This window comes from Petaurus breviceps, unplaced genomic scaffold (genome assembly GCF_028583685.1).
Source record: "Petaurus breviceps papuanus isolate PSGF00001 unplaced genomic scaffold, PetGlider_PUasm1.0 188, whole genome shotgun sequence".
Taxonomy (NCBI): domain Eukaryota; kingdom Metazoa; phylum Chordata; class Mammalia; order Diprotodontia; family Petauridae; genus Petaurus; species Petaurus breviceps.
This window is the reverse complement of record NW_027185804.1, coordinates 5,909,441-5,928,890: the sequence shown is the minus strand read 5'-3', so window position 1 is coordinate 5,928,890 and position 19,450 is coordinate 5,909,441. Positions and strand designations below refer to the sequence as shown.

The 19,450-nt window shown below is 43.6% G+C and overlaps 1 protein-coding gene across 1 annotated transcript in view; it reads left to right on the top strand.

The window, feature by feature from the left end:
* IRAG1 (inositol 1,4,5-triphosphate receptor associated 1) overlaps positions 1-19,450 on the top strand; it is a 151,475-nt gene that overhangs the window by 42,736 nt on the left and 89,289 nt on the right. The window contains exon 2 of the mRNA XM_069091217.1: positions 679-783. The gene's annotated coding sequence lies outside the window, so the exon portion shown is untranslated. The remainder of the gene's footprint in view (positions 1-678; positions 784-19,450) is intronic.

The window sequence follows — 19,450 nt, the reverse complement described above, 5'->3', positions numbered from 1 at the left end:
TCTTCATTCTCAAGTCCTCCCCCCACTTCCAACACAGCCGCAATCCTTGAAACCAAGACAGCTTTAATGTGTTGCTGTGGCTAAAGAATGTTTGTCATTTGAAGGCCAGAATCTGGAGGCACCAAGCTTACCTGGTCCTTAGATGATAGATGTGTAGTAACTCTAACTCTTGGGGCCACTCTCTCCTTTCCGTTGGTTAAGGTCCATTTGTCCTGTTGTTGCTAAACAAGGTTCACAGAACTTTATAATCTGTCCTGCCTCTTTAATTGTCAGACCTTAAAGACCATGGGGCCTTTCCATTTGCCTTGAAACTGAGCCCTCCTATATTAGAATGTGAGCTCTTTGAGATTGAGGTCTGTCTTGAAAGCTCTCTGAGGACAGGCAACCTTTGGGGAAGAATTGAAAGAAAATGTTAGTGGAGCATGAGCAAGCACAGCAGGACAAATCTCACATCCCTGTTTATTGTCATTCATCTTGAGGCTTTGTCTGAACCTCAACAATGACTAGGCGAAGAGCTCTGGGTTCTTACTGATGTTTGAAATTGTTGTGACAGTTCAGGAGTTATGGCTTTGACCTGGGATCTCTGTGTTTGATCAGATTACAAATCCTGCTGAGTACTCCATTCAGATTTGACTATTGAGAATGTAAATTAACCCGATCCCTTCTTGTTCCAAGCAGGAGAAGGACAGGCCCACACTGAAGGCACTCCAGGACCAACATTTCATTTCCTCTTTTTCACCTTCAGCAACATCTGGGACATTGGGTTCTGCAGTCCACTACTAGGTAATGTTTCTCTTTCTTCTTTGGTGGGTATACTGGGTCTGATCCATAGAGCCCCCCATCTTCCTTAGTTATTTGACCTGGGGGCCCATGGTCCTCAAAGGTAAGACATTCAAGGGTTCAATGAATTTGCTCCACGTGGAGATGGTAGGAGTAATGAGCTAAAGCTTTCTCTAATTTTGAGCTAAAGTGAGAGGGATGTGAATTCCTGGTGGTTAGGTAAAGGAGGCAGTGTTTTTTCTTAAATTACTCTGTCAAAAGTGATGAGAATACATTTGATTTTCTAAATATCCATAAGACCATAGATTTGGAACTGGGAGGGATTTTGTTTTCTTTGTTGTTGTTGTTGTCATTGCAGTTATGTCCAACTCTCTATGATCCAATTTGGGGTTTTCTTGGCAAAGATAATGGAATGATTTGCCATTTCCTTTTCCAGCTCATTTTGCAGATAAGGAACTGAGGCAAATAGGGTTAAGTGACTTGCCCAGGGTCACACAGCTAGTCTGAGGCCACATTTGAACTCAGGTCCTCTTCACTCCAGGGCCTGTATTCTATCCACAGTGCCACCTAGATGCTTTTGGTAGGGATTTCAGGTGTCATCTGGTCTAACCCCACCAATTTACAGATGAGGAAACTGAGACCCACAGAGGTTCAGTGAATTTGTCCATTATGTCACAGGTGGTAATTGTCAGAGTTAGGATTTGAACCCAGGTCTTCCCACACAAAATCCAGCACTCTTCCCATTGTATTCCATTTTCTTGGAGTGCTCTGCTGGAGAACATCGAAGTTAACAAACTATTTAAATCAACGGGTATCTATTAAACACCCACTTCATACAGTGCTGTATGCTCAGTATTAGGGGAGATACAGAACTGGATTAGTATCACCAACTTAAAGGACAGACCATTTGTAGGAGAGAACACATTATGGCTGCAAAGGTCAATGGCTTGTTTTGGCCAACCATGGTTTCTGAGGTAAGGAACTGAAGTTGTTTTGCTTGACTGCCACAAAAGGTGATCATACCCAAAGCTACTAGATACTGGAAACTCTAGAGGAAAAAGTCTTTTTCACTAAGCATGTAGAACTTGCCTGACACAGTGTGAATCAGCATTTTCATCATGTAGAATCATCCTGACATAGTGTGAAGCAGCACCCTCATCCAATGGGAACCACAGCTCCTCCATTATGTAATCCCCTCCCTGACAATAGGAACCAGTACCTTCATGATGTAGACCCTGCCCTGACAGTGTGAACCAGCAATGCTATTATGTAGGATCATTCTGACAGTGTGAACCAAGCATCTTCATGACACAAACCCTCCCCTAACACAGGGGAGAAGCAGTGTCTATATTCCTGGCAGACATTATCCCCATCCATCAGTCTGCTCAAGGGGGTAACTTCCATTAGCCCCTTGGTCTCAGTTTTTCCAGATAAAGGGCTACAGACAGTTTTTACATGAACCAGAGACTTCAAGGATGGTACAATTAGAAGGATTGATGGAGGTCACCCAGTCCAATTCCTCATTTTTCAGAAGGAAAAACTGAGGTCCCAAGAATGGCACAGCAGAAAGAGCATGAGCTATGGAGACAAAGGATTGGGTTCAAATCCTGTATCTGATGCTTACTACTTAAGTGACTTTGGGTAAGTCACTTAACCTTTATGGGCCTCATTGTCTCCCTGTAAAATGAAGGGGTTGGACTAGATGGCCTCTGAAGTTCCTTCCTCAGTTCCTCTGAGCCTATGAACTTTTGAACTTTCTGAACCAAGAACAAACAAAGAAGTAGTGATGTGCCCAAAGCCACATGGCAAATTAGAATCAAAGCCCGTCGTTCACTCCCTAGCCTGTGGTCAGTCCCTTCCTTCAGCCCATCAGTGTACCACCTGATTGTATGTCCCTGGCCTCCATCCATGCAGCTTCCCTCAAGCCTCTCTGGGAACATTACCCTGAAACGTATGAATCTGGGTCAGGGGCAGAGCCCAAGGGAAGATGGCACCAGGGCAATGGAGAATTTTCCAGGATAATATAACAGCTGTACAACTATCCCCCTGCTGGTATTGTCATCAGCATGACTAGCAGGACTGGGAGCTGACGTTCTTCTCTGTGAAAATGATGGTTCCCCTTTCAGGAAACATCTTTCAGCATTTTTGTCCTATCTGTATTGAGGTCAGGGAAGTAATTTCCTTCCTCCTCCTATCTCTGGGGACAAAGGAACAGTCCTTACTTTAGAAAGACCAAGGATGTGGGGAGAGGCTAAATGGTAAAGGCTTCTAGAGCTGTGTGTCCATTCTAATCTGTTCCATTTCTGGCAGCCCAGGCCCTTGAAGTCTAGGAGCCATGGAAAGAACATTGGAGTTAGAGGCAGAGGGTCTGGTTTCAAATCCTGCTTGGATGGCTTTGGGCAATAATGTTAGATAATATAACATAGAAAGAACACTGAATTTAATATCAGAAGCTCTGGGTTTTACTCCTGGTGCAATGACTAACTTGACCTTGGGTAAGTCAGCTACTTTCCAATTCTAGGCTTCCATTTCCTCCTCAGTAAAAGTGGGAGGTTGGGTTATGACATTGTCTAAAGAGCACTGGATCTGAAGTCAGATGACCTGACTTCAAATACTACCTTGGTCGTTTACCATTTGTGTGACTCTGAACAAGTGACTCCAACTCCCTGGTGTGAACCAGCACCTTCATGATGAAGAACCACTCTGGCACGGTGTGAACTGGCACCTGCATTCCCAGGAAGATGGCTTCCATTAGACTCCTGGCTGATTAGGACTTTCACCTTCTTGTAAAGAGGCTTTTTGTTGACTCCTAGAATCAAAGAATGGCAGAGTTAGAAGAATCCATAGAGGTCCTCCAGGCAAATCCCTCATTTTTCAGAGGGTAAAACTGAGGCCCGAGAGTAGCATGGTGAAAAGAACTCTGATTCCAGAACACAGGGTTCAAATCCTACACCTTGTGCTTTTTCCCTATGTGACTTTGGGTAAGCTGCTTAACAACTTCCCTGGGCCTTCTTGTCATCCTCTGTAAAATGGAGGGGTTGGGTTAATTGACCTCTGAGGTTCCTTCCAACTTTATGTCTAGGAGCCTCAGTTTCCATATCTATAAATAAGGAGGGGTTGATTAGATGGTTTCTGAGGTCCCTTCAAACTCTAGAGCTATGATTCTATGAGTAGACAATTCCTAATGTCCCTTCATGCTATAAATTCTGTGATTTTATGACCAGTATGACCCTGTGACCCAGACCCAGCAATGACTTGCTCATTTCAGTGTAAAACCACAAAAATGATCTCTAATACAAAGAAAAAGGCTCTGGTTCTCTTTACCAAAGATGAATCAAAGTCAATGAATGTTCAGTGAGCACCTGCTGTGCCCTAGCCCTAGCCTAGGGCTGAAACTAGCAAAGGCTAGTTGGGGTGGGCAGGGCTTCACTCCAGGTACTGACATGGGTGAGGTGGGGCACGCTTCTAAGGTTCCTCCCCAGGGCAACCTACAGATCCTGTCCTTTACCATGACATCTTTCCTGGAGGCAGAAGGTAATCACTACCCTAAAGGAGGCCAGGCTGCCTCCTAGAAGTAGAACTGTCCTATGCAGGAAATGGAGAGAACAATGTGGGAAGGACCACTCAGGAACGGCTTCATATGGGACAGTGTGGTCTAATGGAAAACGGACCAAGCTAGGATTCAGGGCACCTGACTTAGTGGATTAGTGGTTTTCAATGAGAGGGTAGAAATTAGGAAGGAAAGGGTAGCTTCTTTCTTTCTTTTTCTTTCTTTCTCTGTTTTCCCTCTCTTCCTCCTTTTCCTGCCTTCACTCTCTCCTTCCTTCCTTCCTTCCTTCCTTCCTTCCTTCCTTCCTTCCTTCCTTCCTTCCTTCCTTCCTTCCTTCCTTCCTTCCTTCCTTCCTTCCTTTCTTCCTTCCTCCCTTTCTATCTCCCTCCCTTACTTTGTTTTTTCCTTTCTTTTTTCTCCCTCCCTCCCTTTCTTTCTTTCTCCCTCCTCCCCTCTCTCTCCCCCTCTTACCTTCTCTTCCTCTTTCTTTCCTTCTCAAATTTACTAAAGCTGATTAGTAGCTTAGGGGTTTGAGGCAATGTTTTCAAAGAAAGCAAGTTTGGGGCAGCTAGGTGGCACAGTGAATAGAACACAGGCCCTAGAGTCAAGAAGATCTGAGTTCAAATCTGGTCTCAGACAATTAACATTTACTAGGCATGTGACCTTGGGCAAGTCACTTAACCCCAATTGCCCTGCCCTCCCCCCTCCAAAAAGTAAAAAAAACAAAAGCAAGTTTTATCCTTTTGGAAAACCAAGCAAAGCTCTCCTTAGACCAGAGAACAGAACTTCTTTTTTAAAAACTTCTAGAAGTCCTAGCTCTTCATGAAAATGTGGCCGATTTGACTGCAGAGATGTAAGGCAATGGGAAGACTGTGAGCAGCTTGACAGTAGGGACTGTTTTTGCATTTATTTATTCATTCATTGATCTATCTATCTAGTTTGGTTGGGTTTTTTACCTTGCTTTGTATCCCTAGTTCTTAGTATAGTGCCTGAAACCTAGTAAGCACTTAATAAATATATGTTGACTTGCTCTGAGTGTTGTTCCTGGCATCATAATTTAGAGAATACCAAATAACATTTGTACTTGTCCAATAGCTAGAAACAAGTGAGCTTAGCACCCAGTTAACAAGAAAAATTCATTTAAATAGGATACTACCTGATGGTGCCTCCCTGTGAATATCTGGTCCATTCTGCCTTCATGCTAGTCCAGTCTGAAGTTTTTCAACAAGGTCTCTGTATTAGCAAGCACCCTAGCACACCCGGGATGGCCTGCTAGCACAGGTTCTTTGGTCTATTTTTCTAAAGGAAAGACAGCTTCAAAGGGGTCAATAATCTTACTTTAAATAAAAATATATGTCATTCACTAGTTCAGGGGAAGGGTCAGCACCCTGAATGTGGAAAAAATACAAGCAGAGAAAGATAGAGAAATCAGCACAGAGATCCACTAGACAGGGCTCCAACTGTCTAAACAAAGAAATACATATAATCACCAGACCAGAAAGTGCCAACATCTAGGTTCTCAAAGTGGGGGTGCTCCTTAACAATGGCTCCCCAGAGTCTCATCTGGCCAGATCACAAAGAAGCATTCTTCTCATGAATGAGCCCCCAAATTAAATACCAACCTCCCAGTATATATAGTTTTCAACTAGTAAGCTCAGAGCCAGAAGGCAACACAACCCATGTGACTCAGTGCCAAAAGGTGTGAAAGCCTTCCTGCAAGCAAGCCTCCCAAGCAAGTTTCCCCCTAAGCAAGCTTCTCCTTAGGCAAGTTCCTCCCTCAAGGCAACATAAATCCCCTTGAATCATCTCATGGACTCTTTGTGACACAGGATGTATCACAGCTGTTAACTGAGCCGAAATTCAAAGCAGCAAGACATCGTGATTAAAATACCTGTGTACCTTTAGACCTGGGAACACGGCCCATGTTCCATGGGAAAAAGGAGCACATGTAGTCACATAGACCTATTAATGGACAGGGAAGATCTTATATTCTATTAATCCCATAGTCTCACATTCCCACCCAACTGAAATTTTTCTTTAAAAGTGGATCTGAGAACATTTTTCTGACTTATTTCTGGGGGTTCCAGAATCATTAGGTATGACTCCTCAGGACGATAATTCTCTTATCCCCACAGAAGACTAACTTTCTCCTTGTTTGCCCTATATTCCCTCTTCCCACAGCATCCAAATAAGGGGGTAATCATTCCTAGGGATTTGTTGGGCTACAGAGACTTAAGGCATTTTATTACAGTAGGAAGGGCAGATTAAGCTCCCCCAAGTCACTGGCACGAGGGAAGGTGGTGAGAATTGAAAGGCTCAAGGGAGCCATAGATAGAAGTTCAGCACTCACTAATCTTGACCAAAACAGGGTCTAACAGGAGCAGAAGCTTAAGGCCAGCCCCTTATTTCTAGTTGGTTTTAAATCCAATTGGAAAATCTGTTCTCATGTCTGTATACTCTGTCTTCTGTGTATTCCTGAGGAGGCAATGGCAGAGAAATCTCTGTCTGGGTTACTGGGATCCAGATAGACCCATTATTCAATCTCACTCTGATCAATAAATCCCATTCAGTATTTACCAACCACCCTCAACATGCTCAATATTAAAGTGGGTGTTCGATGGAGGTTGAAACAAATGATTTCTGAGGTCCTTCCCAACTCTGCAATTCTAGGAGTCTAGGGAAATGGAGGCAGTGAAAGTCTAGGGTGAGATATTCCTATCCTCTAGGAGTTTACAATATCCAGGAGTGACAAGGATAGTGAACATGGAACAATACCAAACAAACTGTGTAGTTCTCACTATAAAAGAGCTGTTGGAGTTCAAAGAAGGAAGAGAGAGGTAATGAGGGATGGTGAGTTTGGAATCAGAAGACCTGGGTTCAGATTTCCTCTCTGATGCTTATTCCCAGTGTCAACTTGGGCAAGGCATTTAGCCTTACTCTGTGTCTCACTTTCCCCATCTGTAAAAAGGAGATGGCTTCTCAGAGCCCTTCTAACTACAGCTCCTTGATTCTGTAATGAACAGACTGGGTGCTGTTTGAATGAAGAACTTGGGTTGGCAGGTTTTTGAACTTTTGTTTTAGAAATGAACAAAGATAGAGCAGCCCCCTTGTCACTTAAAGTCTGGGCTTAAACTGAGTGTTGGGCAAAAAGACTATCCACAAGGTTGCAACAACAACAAAGACAGCAACAGCAAGGTTTCTGAAAGGTGGTCATGGGATGAGATGAAGCAATCAGGAGACTCTGTCCTTGGAGAATTCGGTGAACAGAAATTAAATAGTTTGAAAATTGTTGCTTCTCCTGATTCAGAGGAATAGAAAAGTATTCTGTCATCCAGAAGGGGGAAACCAGCCAGTATTATATTAAGAAAGCTAACTGGAAGTGGAAGGGCAGAATCAGCTCTATTGGCCACATACACACACAGCATAGCAGCCATTAACTTTGCCCACCAAAGGCCAGGGAGTGGCAGTTCTGGGCCCAGTCCACGGAAGGTTGGGGGTGGGTGCAGCGTCTTTATTTCTGATGGCATTTACTCTCCTTGCCCTCTAAAGATCAGAGGATGGCAGACATTGTTCTTACTTCTGATGGTAAACATTGTCCCTACTCTCTGACAATCAGGGGATGGAAGACACTGCCTCTGTTTCTGATGGCACAGTCCTTACCCTTTGAATGTCAGGGAATGGCAGACTCTGTCCTTGCTATTGGTGGCAAACATTGTCCCAACTTTCTGAAGGTTGGAAAATGGAAGACTATCCTTGCTTTTGTTATTTTTATTTTTATTTTTTTGCTTTTTGGAGGGCAATTGGGGTTGTGACTAGTTTTTGTGTTAAGTGTCTGAGGCCAGATTTGAACTCAGGTTCTCCTGACTCTAGGGCTGGTGCTCTATTCACTGCGCCACCTAGACACCCCCTTTTTATTTTTTAATTTTTTTGCTTTCTGGAGGGCAATTGAGGTTAAGTGACTTGCCCAAGCTATCCTTGCTTTTGATGACAAACTTTATCCCTACCCTCTGAAGGTTAGGAGATGGCAGACACTGTCCTTGCTTTTGATGACAAACATTGTCCCTACTCTCTAAAGGCCAGGGGGTGGCAGAACATGTGCCTGCACCTTATGGAAACAGGATTAAACACAGAATGAGTCACTGGGTCTATGTTCTCCCTTTACTCTCCCCATCTCACTAGATGAAGCTGATAGAGCAGGCAAGTTAGACAGGCCAGCTGGTCACTGGACAAGATTTATTTCATTCCAAACCGAGTTGTGAAGTACAGACACTGTTGCTAGTGTCCAAAGCCTTTGAACTGTCTCTTGTTGAGCAATTGAACATATTTTCATTGAGAATAATGTCCTTTAACCAGATGTGCAGAGAATTGCTGGAGTTAATCTGGAAAGGAGAATCCCAGGGATATTTCTGAAGTGTCCCTGGTCCTGGTACTGATTGTGAGCCAGGGCTGTTAGGTGGAAAGTCATGACTAGAATCAGAGGAACTATGATCCTAGAATAATTACAAAGATCTGTCTCTCTATTGAGGGTACAGTGCAGTGTTCTTTGAAATGCCTGGGGATGTTGGCTCTTACTCACCCTCAGAAGTCCTGGGCTGCCATGTCTTGTGTGACCTTGTGCGGCTCCTCTCTTCTTTTAAACTTGCTCCTGGTCTGCTGTGAAGTAGGAAGCTGTATAGCTAATTTAATTACATGGTTTTCCATCCTACAGCAGATTCAATATCTATAGATCTGTGATCTCATTGATATGGGCACTCCCTCCAATGGTATAGGTCCCAACTCGTCCATCCCTCCTGATGCCATGTGACTCTTGTCCATGTCAGTCAGTTAGTGAGCATTTATTAAGTACCTACTGTCTTCCAGGCATTGGGCTAAGCCATGTCCTTCTTCCATGTCTCTCCCCAAAGGGTGTTCTATGTACTTCTTGATCTCTTGACATTGCAAAGATGCCAATGGAATGCCCAAGTTACCCATAGTTATTCCTCATTCTCATTACATGATTGGCCTACCTTCTTTTCTTGTTACATATCTCTCTGATGGTATCTTCCACGTCCTTTTTCCTATGCCAATTCTTCACCAGTAACAGGTGTGCACAGAACTTTAGATGATAATCAGAGGAGCTTGCACAGGCAATAGAGAGCCAGTAAAGCTTCTTGAGTAAGGGAGTGACATGATGCAAGGTCTCCCAGGCAATGTTGTAGACATGCCTGTAACTGTTCATATGCTTCAGCCTATTCACACCATTGCCTTTGGGGTTATCCACAACTTTAATTCTTCAGAAACTCTGGTTTTCTAGGCTTTTGCATCACCGGAAAAATATTGACGTGAAAGAGGTTTTTCAGGGAGAGATTTCAGAGTCATTAAAATTACTGCAAAATTTCCCAGAGACAATTAAGCTCATATACATCCTTTTGTTTAATTCTGGACCAAGCTCGTTATCCTTCGGTATTGTCTATACAAGATAGACAATTGGATCAGTTCTTTGGATCATCTGTCCAACAGCATATCATTGTCTGGACATCCTTCATCCACTTAGTTTTTCCTATATGGATATGAGATAATTATAATACCAATAATCATTGTAATAGCAACTCATTTTGCCCAGAACTTTATGGTTTTGAAGTGCTTTTCATAGATTATTTCAGACTTTCCCATCTAATCAACTTGACACAGGATAGGGACTGGACCTCCAGCCACCTGAGATCCAGTGACATTGTTCTCTTTAGCGCCAATGCAATATTCATGGATCTTCAAATTCCCTTAGGCCTATTAAGGGACAGGGAAGATCTTCAAATTCCCATTACCACTATAGTCTCCTTTCACTTCTACATACAGCAGCCCATCTTCTAACTAACCCCAGGCATTTTCTCTGGCTGTTTCCCCTACCTAGAACTCTCTCTTTCCTCATCTCTGTCACCTCCAGACTTCCCTGGTTTCCTTCAGGTCTCAGCTAAAATCCCACCTTAAATAAGAAACCTTCCTAATCCTCCCTAATCTTAGTGCCTTCCTTCTGACATTACCCACAATTTGCCCTGTACATATCTTGTTTGTACATAGCTGTTTGCCTATTGCTTTCCCCATTGGATTGTAAGCTCTCTGAGGGCAGGGACTTTTTTTTAATTTTTTGCCTTTCTTCAGTGCTTGGCACAGTACCTGGCACACAAAAGGTGCTTAATAAATGTTACTTGACTCACTAATTTACTAATTTCACTGTTTTAGGAAACTGCTCAATATGGGATTCTTCCATTTGTAAAATATATGACCTTTTTCCTTTTTTTTTTTTCCTGCTTAGAGGCTTTTTTTCTCCCTTCACCTCTGGGCCTCAATTGTGTTCTAGATAGGGAACATTGCTGAATAAATGGCATTCAGATAAGTGAGGTACCCATGTGCTGTTTTCTTACCTCCTATCAGATTACCTCTGAGGTAGCTGTGATATCCCAGTCAGAAAAGTGGGGAAATCCAAGAAGCTTCTCAGAGAATGCTAGGATCATAGATTAAGAGCTAGAAGGGCTCTTAGAAATCTTCTAGAGCAACCTCTTCATTTACAAATGAAGAAACAGAGGCACAAGGAGCTTAAGTAAGGCTTAAAGTGGCCAGCCTTGGACTCAAATTCAGGGATTCCAAAGGGAAGCATCCTAGAATCCTAGAATCCTACCCCTCTTTGGGGTAGGACTTGGGCTCTGGCAGATAATAAAATGGGGGTATCTATCCAGGAAGAGAGAATTTATGAGTACTGAGAAGGGGTTGTCAGTCTGCTTAAATTGGCTTAGGATGCTCTGCATGTGAGCCCTACAAGAGTCCCTGGTTCTGTCACTCTGGGTCCTGCCTCCATGGATGCAGACCATAAGTCTTCCTTGGCTAAACAAGCAGTCTTTGGGCTGTGGCAGAAAAAAATTAGCTAGCATTGATATAGGCACTTTACAAATATTATCTTTAAAAATCTTCTCTGGTTGACATGTAGAAAGTACTTCATACATGTTAATGAATTGAATTTAATTAGTCCACATTCATCACATAAGAGAGTATAAGAAAAACGTTTTTCTCTAACCCAAAGATACATGAATACAATTTACATTAAAAGCTTTGGTTGGCTAAATCAGGGCATTTGTATCACATTCATTACAAATGCCTCCTAAATCTATTTGGTTTAAGCTGATATTAAATTCAGTTTACATTCCTTGTGTTCAGTGAGGCTGGATCTTATAATGAGCTAAAAGCTTGGGCTGAGTCATAGTTCAAAATGTTAGTGCTGGAAAGGTCCTTTATTCTATCTGCTACTTTACGAAGGAGAAAATTGAAGCCCAGATAGGGGAAGCAACCTACCTGAGGCCCCACAGGGAATTAATGCCAAAGCTGGGACCATCACCTAGATCTCCTGACCCTAGTCCAGTCTTTCTGTCATACCATCAGACTTCCTTCCCTAAGGCTTCCTGAGTCAACTACAAATATTTCATAAAATCATAAGACTATTTGGGCTGGAAGGGAATTCCCAGATTATGGAGCCGAGAAGCCTTTCTCTAACACATCGTATTTACCATATATAATCTCATTAATAATAGCATTTGAAGGTTTGCTACCACTGTGTGTACATCATCTCATTTGAGATTTACACCAACCCTGTGAGATGGGTGCTATTATTCTCCTCATTTTACAGATGAGAAAATCAAGGGTAAAGTTTATGTGGCTTGCTCAGAAACATGAAGCTATAGTGTCAGGGATAGGATTTGAACCCAGGTCCTTCTGATTCCAAGTTCGATATATTTTCCACCCCATAACACTGCTACAAATAAGTAACAGTTGCCTGTACATTAAATAACTGTGGCAGATGCTTTCTCCAGCACCATGGGCTTTGAACTAGGATGCTGTTTTTGCTAAGGAGAATATTCAAGAAAAGAGAGCTGAAGAATTTGCCCAGGGGTCACAAGGAGAAGTAGAGAATAAGCTAGGAAGTGTCTGAAATTTCTTTATGTCTTCCCTTATTCCACCTTTCTTTTTTCTGCTCCCTAGAAATCAGGGGCAGGGGCAGCTCAGCGAGTAAGAGCACCGGCTCCAGTGTCGGGATGACCTGGGGATCAAATCTGGGCTCAGACACTCAGCACCACACCCAGAAATCACTGGCCGTGTAACCTTGAGCAAGTTACTTAACCCCGATTGCTTTAAAAAAAAAAAAAAGAAAGAAATCGGGGGCAGCCTCTGATCCTGTCTGCTGAAGGTAGAGGAAAGAGATCCACTGTCCCCAGCCACTCGAGGTGAAGGGATAGCAGACACTGTCCTTGTTTTCATTACAGACACTGTCTAGAAGACAGATCTTATCCCTGATCTAATGGCAGACAGTGTCCTTGACTTAGGAAGGTCAAAGGATTGTAGACATTGTCTCTGTTTCTGATGGCACAGTCCCTACCCTCTGAAGGTCAGGGGATGGAAGATACTGTCCTTGCTTTTGATGACAAACATTGTCCCTGCTCTCTAAAGGTCAGGGGGTGGCAGACCATGTGCCTGCCTCTCAGGAAAACAGGACTAAATACAGAATGAGTCACTGAATCTGTGCTCTCCCCTCATTCCCCCACCCCCATCCCACTAGATCAGGCTGATAGAACAGGCAAGTTAGACAGTCCGGCTGGTCACTGGACAAGATTTATTTCATTCCAAGCCGAGCTGTGAAGCACAAACACTGTTGCTGGTGTCCAAAGCCTTTGAACTGTCTCTTGTTGAGCAAATGCACATATTTTCAATGAGAATATTGTCTTTTTAGTTGAAGAACAAAAAAAATGATGAAGTTCATCTGGAAGAGAGACTTACTCTCAGGGATGTTTCTGAAGTCACTCTGGTCTTGGCAGAGGATGCAAGGTGGCTCAGGCAGGGAAGCCAGGGGACCTGGGTTTGAATTCTGGCCTAGCTGTTTACCAGCTGTGTAGTCTGAGAGCCAATCACTTCCCTTTCTGGATTTGTTTCCACATTTGTGAAATGATAGGACCCCTGATGGGCTGGAGCAGGGTCTTTAACTTTGTGTCATGGACCCCTTTGACAATCTTTCAGTTTCTTCCTTCTAACTTCTTTCATAGTGCAAAATAAAATGTGACAGATTACCAAAAGACTAAAAAAATGGAAGTTCATGGACCCCAGGGGTAGTCCTTCTCAGCTCTGAGTTCTGGTATCCCTTGAAATATCTGTGATCAACTGCATTGAGATCAAGTTCGGAAGAGGCAGTGTGGGGTAGTGGAAAGTGTCTGGGACATGAAATCAGTCCCTATCTGGGTTTCACTCCTAGCTGTGATATTTACTGGGCTGAGCTTCCCTAGGCCAAGTCATTTCATCTTTCTGATGCTCAGCTTCCTTATCTATAAAATGGAGATAATATCTACCCTGCTAATCCTCACAAGATTGTTAAAAGAAGGGGCGGCTGGGTGGCACAGTGAATAGAGCACCGGCCCTGGAGTCAGGAGGACCTGAGTTCAAATCTGACCTCAGATGCTTAACACAAAAACTAGCCATGTGACCTTGGGCAAGTCACTTAACCCCAATTGCCTTACCTTCCCCCCTCCAAAGAACAAAAAAGATAAAATATCTTCTTCCTAGACTGTCACTTAAGGACTTCCATCATCTTGTTTTCAGTCTTACTGCATACAGCTTAGGTTCAGTTCCTAACCTGGGGACCATCAACTTTATTTTTTAATTTTGATAACTAGTTCAACATATTTGGCTTTCTTTGTAATTCTTTGTATTTTATTTTTTGCATTTAAAAACATAATTCTGAGAAGAGGTCCATAGACATCACCAGAATTCCCAAGAAGACCAAAACACACAAAGAATGAAGAACTCCTATTCTGAGTCCAAGTCAAACCTGGCTACTAAGTGCTTCTCCCTTCCCCTGCCTTCTCCATGATCTTCTCCTGTCAGACCTTCCTCCACAATGATAATGACAGCTAGTATTTATAACATGCCAGGCACTATACTAAGCACTTTACAAATACTACCTATGCGGCCCTCACAACAACAGTGGGAAGCAGGTGCTATTATTATCCCCATTTGGCCACATTCACAACAGGTAGAGACACTTGATCCACTGGAGAGCAGAGCCCAAACTCCCGAGCATCCCTCCCCAGCCCCATGTTGATAAAGGCCTTTGTGGGTAGATGAACCAGGAGTTCCAACAAGTGGGAGGAAGAAGGCAAAAGGCAAGGAGAGAAGCAGAGACAAGAGAGAAGTATGTGTGGCAGCCATGGGTGGTGGATGGTGTGGCTAATAGGGGTAGCGAGCTGTGCTTGTGATTCCTGGGTGCAGATGACTGCGTCCTGGACAAAGCCCATCCTGCTCATGCAGCTTGGCTGGACACACTGTGCATGCCTGACGGGTACACACTGTTCATTTCCAGTTGTTGAAACATTTCCCTTCCTTCGTGGTCCAGCTTGGGCCTTACCTCTGATACCCTCTGATGAAAGGCGCCTTTCTCTGCCCTGATTTTCATGGAACATGCTGACTGGTCTTTTCCTTTGTTCTGTTACATCCTACCTTAGCCATGTGATCATTTTCCTATAACTAGAACCAGAAAGGAACGTAAACATCGTCTAGTCCTTATTTTGCAAATAAGGAAGCTAAGACCCAGAGAGTTTTCATGACTTGCCTTAGGTCATAGCTAGTAAACATCAGAGGTAAGATCTGAACCCAGTTCCTCTGATTTCAGAAGCAGTGCTTTCTCCTGTATGGCATTATTTATTTGGCCATTTTCCTGTTATCTTTGTGTCTCCAACACCTAGTTTTGTGTGGTATATATAGCATGCACTTAATAAGTGCTTGTTGAATTGAGTTTCCAAGGCCTTGGTCCCAGGCTTCAGGGGCTTCAGGGATCCCAGGCTTTCCTTTGCTGGACCCTTGTCTTTCATTGTAGCAGCTGTGCCTGGGGCTGGTTTAAGGGGCTGATTTAGACCAATTCTATGGGGACTTCTCAGCCAGGTCAAGGCCAAAAGGAAGGCCATCAGGGCCAGCCTCAATGACATCTTTGGGAGTAGAGCAATGAGAAGGTTCAATGTCAGGACAATCTAGGACAGACAGCAAGAAGTCGGTCACAGAATCCCCAGATTGTAGAGCTTGGAGGGACCTCAAAGGCTGTCAAAGCCAAGCTTGAGCTGAATAGGAATCCTGACATAATTTTCTGGGGAATGTGAATTTGGGAGATTATGAAACACTTGAAAAGCTTCACCTGCAAAGAAAAAAAGAGACAGACCTCTTATTCCTGCACCCAGAGATCCATGTGGTCATCAAACTTAAAAGAGCATGTCAAATTACAGATTGGAAACCAGACAGCTCCTGGGAACAGAAGGACAAAGGGACATGTGAAGACGCATCGTTTAGCTCAGATTTGGGAATTTGAGGACATCCCTCAGCCTTCCTTTGGGAGCCTTCACTGTGGCCTTTCCCCTACAAGTCCCTTCAGGCTTCCAGGCCCTCCATCACCCTCACCCCCTTCCCTCCATCAGACCCTACTCTGCCAATAGCTGGTCGCACCTCAGTGTGAACTTGGTTCCTAAGCCCTCAGGGGTTTACCGTTTTCACTTAAGTATGGAATTGTAAAATGGAAAGCTTTCTCCCTAGAGAAGGGACTCTAGGGCCAGAGCAGATGGAAAAAGTATCAAGAAGGAGGGACCAAGAGGAATTCTGAGGCCAGACAAGGTAGAAGAGGCATCCAGCAGCACAAGGGCAAGTGGAACCTCGGGAAATCATCCCCAAATAGATGGTCAAGGCAGCCCCTGTGGGAAAGGGCAGGTCTACCCTGACTGGCCAAGGCTAAGGTTACATGAAGCTGCTTAACCCTATAAATGAAGCAATGACACTAGTTTAAAAAATAAGCAAAATCTTTGTATTTAATTGAAGTAAAAGGTTAATTAAGCAGAATCCAGCTGATCAGAATTCTCAATTTAATTGGAATTAACATGGGACTGGGAATCAGGGGATGTGGGTGCTAAATCATCTTAGCTTGATCATCTGCTAGAGTCTCTCACCTTTGGACCTCAGTTTCCTTGTCTGCAAAACAGAGGTACCTGTCACTTCCCTGCCCACTGACCTCCCAGGTTTATTATGAGTTTCAAATGAGGAAATTCGTTGTTAAAGCATTTTGTGACCCATAATGTACTGCAAAGATGTGCATTATTATTGCCAGTGTTATTTTCTTCACTTGGAGTTTCATCTGGAAAAAAAAATCAAACATAAAAACAGAAAAAGAAGCTAATATGAGACAAATTTTAAAAAGCAGCCTCCAGGAGATCATTTAGGGTTTAATTCTCTTTCCTTCCTTCCTTCCTTCCTTCCTTCCTTCCTTCCTTCCTTTTTTCTTCCCTCCCTCCCTGTCTGTCCCCCTTCTCCCTCCTTCTTCTCCCCCCCTGCCCCTTTCCTCCCCTTCTCCCTTCCTCTCTTCCTCTCTCCATCACTTTCTCCCTTCTTCTCTTCCTTCTGGTGGCCAATATATAAGCTCAAATAAACAAAATCAAGACCTGTATTTTGTTATTTTTTGTAAGTATATATTTTTAAGACAATATAAAAACTTTATCATTTTTTCTACTTAGAAATACACCCATATTAATTATTACAATTGTAAGATATACTTGAGACCAGGTGAACAAAAAGTATACATGAAGACCTTTGCCTGCTATGCCTTCTCCATCTCCAGGTCGATGCCTGGATTTCAGAATTAACTGTTGATCTCCAGTGGCCTCAAACACTTTAAAAATGGTTTCAGCATTTCTTATTGGGCTTTAAGTCTGCACAATAGTAAACTCTATAGTACTGAAGGTCAAGTTGAGTCAGCCCAGAACTGCATCAGGAACTGTGCAAAAGGCTATAGAGATAGACATAAAGAAAGGCAAAAGACATTCCTCACTCACAATCAAATCAGGGAGACAACAAGCAAACAGTTACATACGAACCATGCAGGCTCAACATGGACGTCAACTGGAGATAACCAAGAGAGGGGAGGAGGCTTGGGCAGTAAAGGGATTGGGAAAAGTCTTCCTGTAGAAGGAGGGATTTAAACGGAGACCTGATGGAATAGAGGGAAGCCAGGAGATGGTGAGGAGGAGGAAGAGAGTTCCAGGCCTGGGAAAAAGCTCAAATGGAGGCTGAATGCCTGGGATCAGGGAAGTTTTAGAGAGGATTCCTGGATCATCTCTATGTGATGGGATGTCAGGTTGTACTCCCCATCCCTGAGAGTCTCTCCTTTCCCCTCTTCCCCCCAACTATGAAGGTCTTTAGTTCTAACTGTGGTAAGCACTGGGAAGGGGAGTTCATCAGTTCCTCTCTAAGGGTCTGGACTTTGACAACTGGATAAAATGTGTTTAGCAAAGAGAGTGAAATTTAGGAGGGATTGGGGGTCAGGACACTTGGGGTCAAGTTCCTGCTCTTACTGGCCAGATGCATAACCTTGAACAAGTCCTTTCCTCTTGGGCTTCAGTTTCCTTCTTTGGAAAATGAGGAGATTGGATTTGATGGTCTTGAAGGTCCTTCCAGCTCTGACATTCTGTGGTTCTATGGAATAAGTGATAAAGAAGATGGTGTGTGTGTGTGTGTGTGTGTGTGTGTGTGTGTGTGTGTGTGTGTAACATACAGTCTTACACAAGATTCTAGTATTTGCCTTACTTGTCAAGAGTTATACTAGGGAGTATTAATAGAGACTTCATCTCCTTCCAATTCTTTGTCCTGCTAAATTGGAAGCAAAAATTAAAAACAAGGCAAGCAAAAAACTTTCTTCTGAGAATTCTGAGTCATTCTGGAAAGGTCAAATTTATCTGGATTAACCCTTTATTTTCCAGAAAGGCTCACTGAAGACTTTTTTTTTTACATCCCTGCAGAGAATATCTGAGAGCAGCTCATTTTGCCTGAAGGTACAAACTAGACAATTGTGCTTTCAGTGGGACTAGATGGCTCTGTAGAAAGGTATAGGCCAGGGTTGTGGTGGTGTATGCCTCCAGGAACAGCCAAGGCTGGTGGATCCATCATTTGAGCTTGAGGAGGAGATTTAAACCCATCATGGTGTCTGTGCTTTTTGACACCAATTTGGAGAGTCCCTAGGACTGGAGATAGAGCAGTGAACCAGCCCAGATCAAAACAATGGAGCAAGTTAAAGCTTCTGTGCTGATCAGTACTGGGAATGGCTCTGTGAATGGCTGCTGCATTTCCAATCTGGGCAAGATAGGGACACCTAGTGTCAAACAAGCAAACAAACAAACAAACGAATGAATGAATGAATGAACAAGGAAGGTACAGTTCTGTGCAGACAATTCTGTGTCTTCTCTGCATCTTCTCTGAAAGGACCCACCTGCCCTCGGAGGAGAATGTGGAATCACACAGGTGATTCCCTTAAAGTAGCATCAGTCCCACTGCTGTCCCCTTAGGAGGGACGGATGCCCTTCCTGGACATTGCCACTTTGGGAACCCAACTATCAAATGTGTGTTAAACTTTATTCATTGATTGACTCATTCGGCAATCATCTATTAAACATCTACAATGTTCAGAACACTGTGCTAGGCACTAGAGGAGATTAAAAATTTCATTAATACCCAGTCCTTGCCTCCAAAGGAACTTTCATCTAGTGGAAGGAATGTGACACATACACAAATCTTAGGTAGCTATCAGACCATTGTGACACAGGATAGAATAAGGTAGAACCTAAGGGAGATTCAAAGTGCCTTGCAAAGACCAAGTGGAAAAGATCATTTTTGGACTGCAGGATCAAGGAAGGCTTCCTGGAAGAGGGGACAGCTGTGCTGGGCCTTAAAGAAGCAGGATCAGAACAGGAGAAATGAGCAAAAGCATGAGCACAAAGGCAGGAAACTGCATGTTTGGGAGATGACAAGTCCACTAGGCCGAGGCATCCCCCATGTGGAGGGGGGTTCCCTGGAGGGAATCCAGAAAGGGGCCTTAAACATCTGCCCTTAGACTTTAGTCAGTAGACAATGGGAGGGGCTACTTAAGGTGTCTGAACGGTAGAGAGTGGTACACTCTGCAAAACGTTATTCCTCTCTGGCCCTCAGGTCAAATGAAGGCTGGACTACAAGGTCTCTAAGAGCCCTCCCTGCTCTGACATTCCAGGCTCCCAGGCCCCTCCCACCTCTGACATTCCAGGCTCCCAGGCC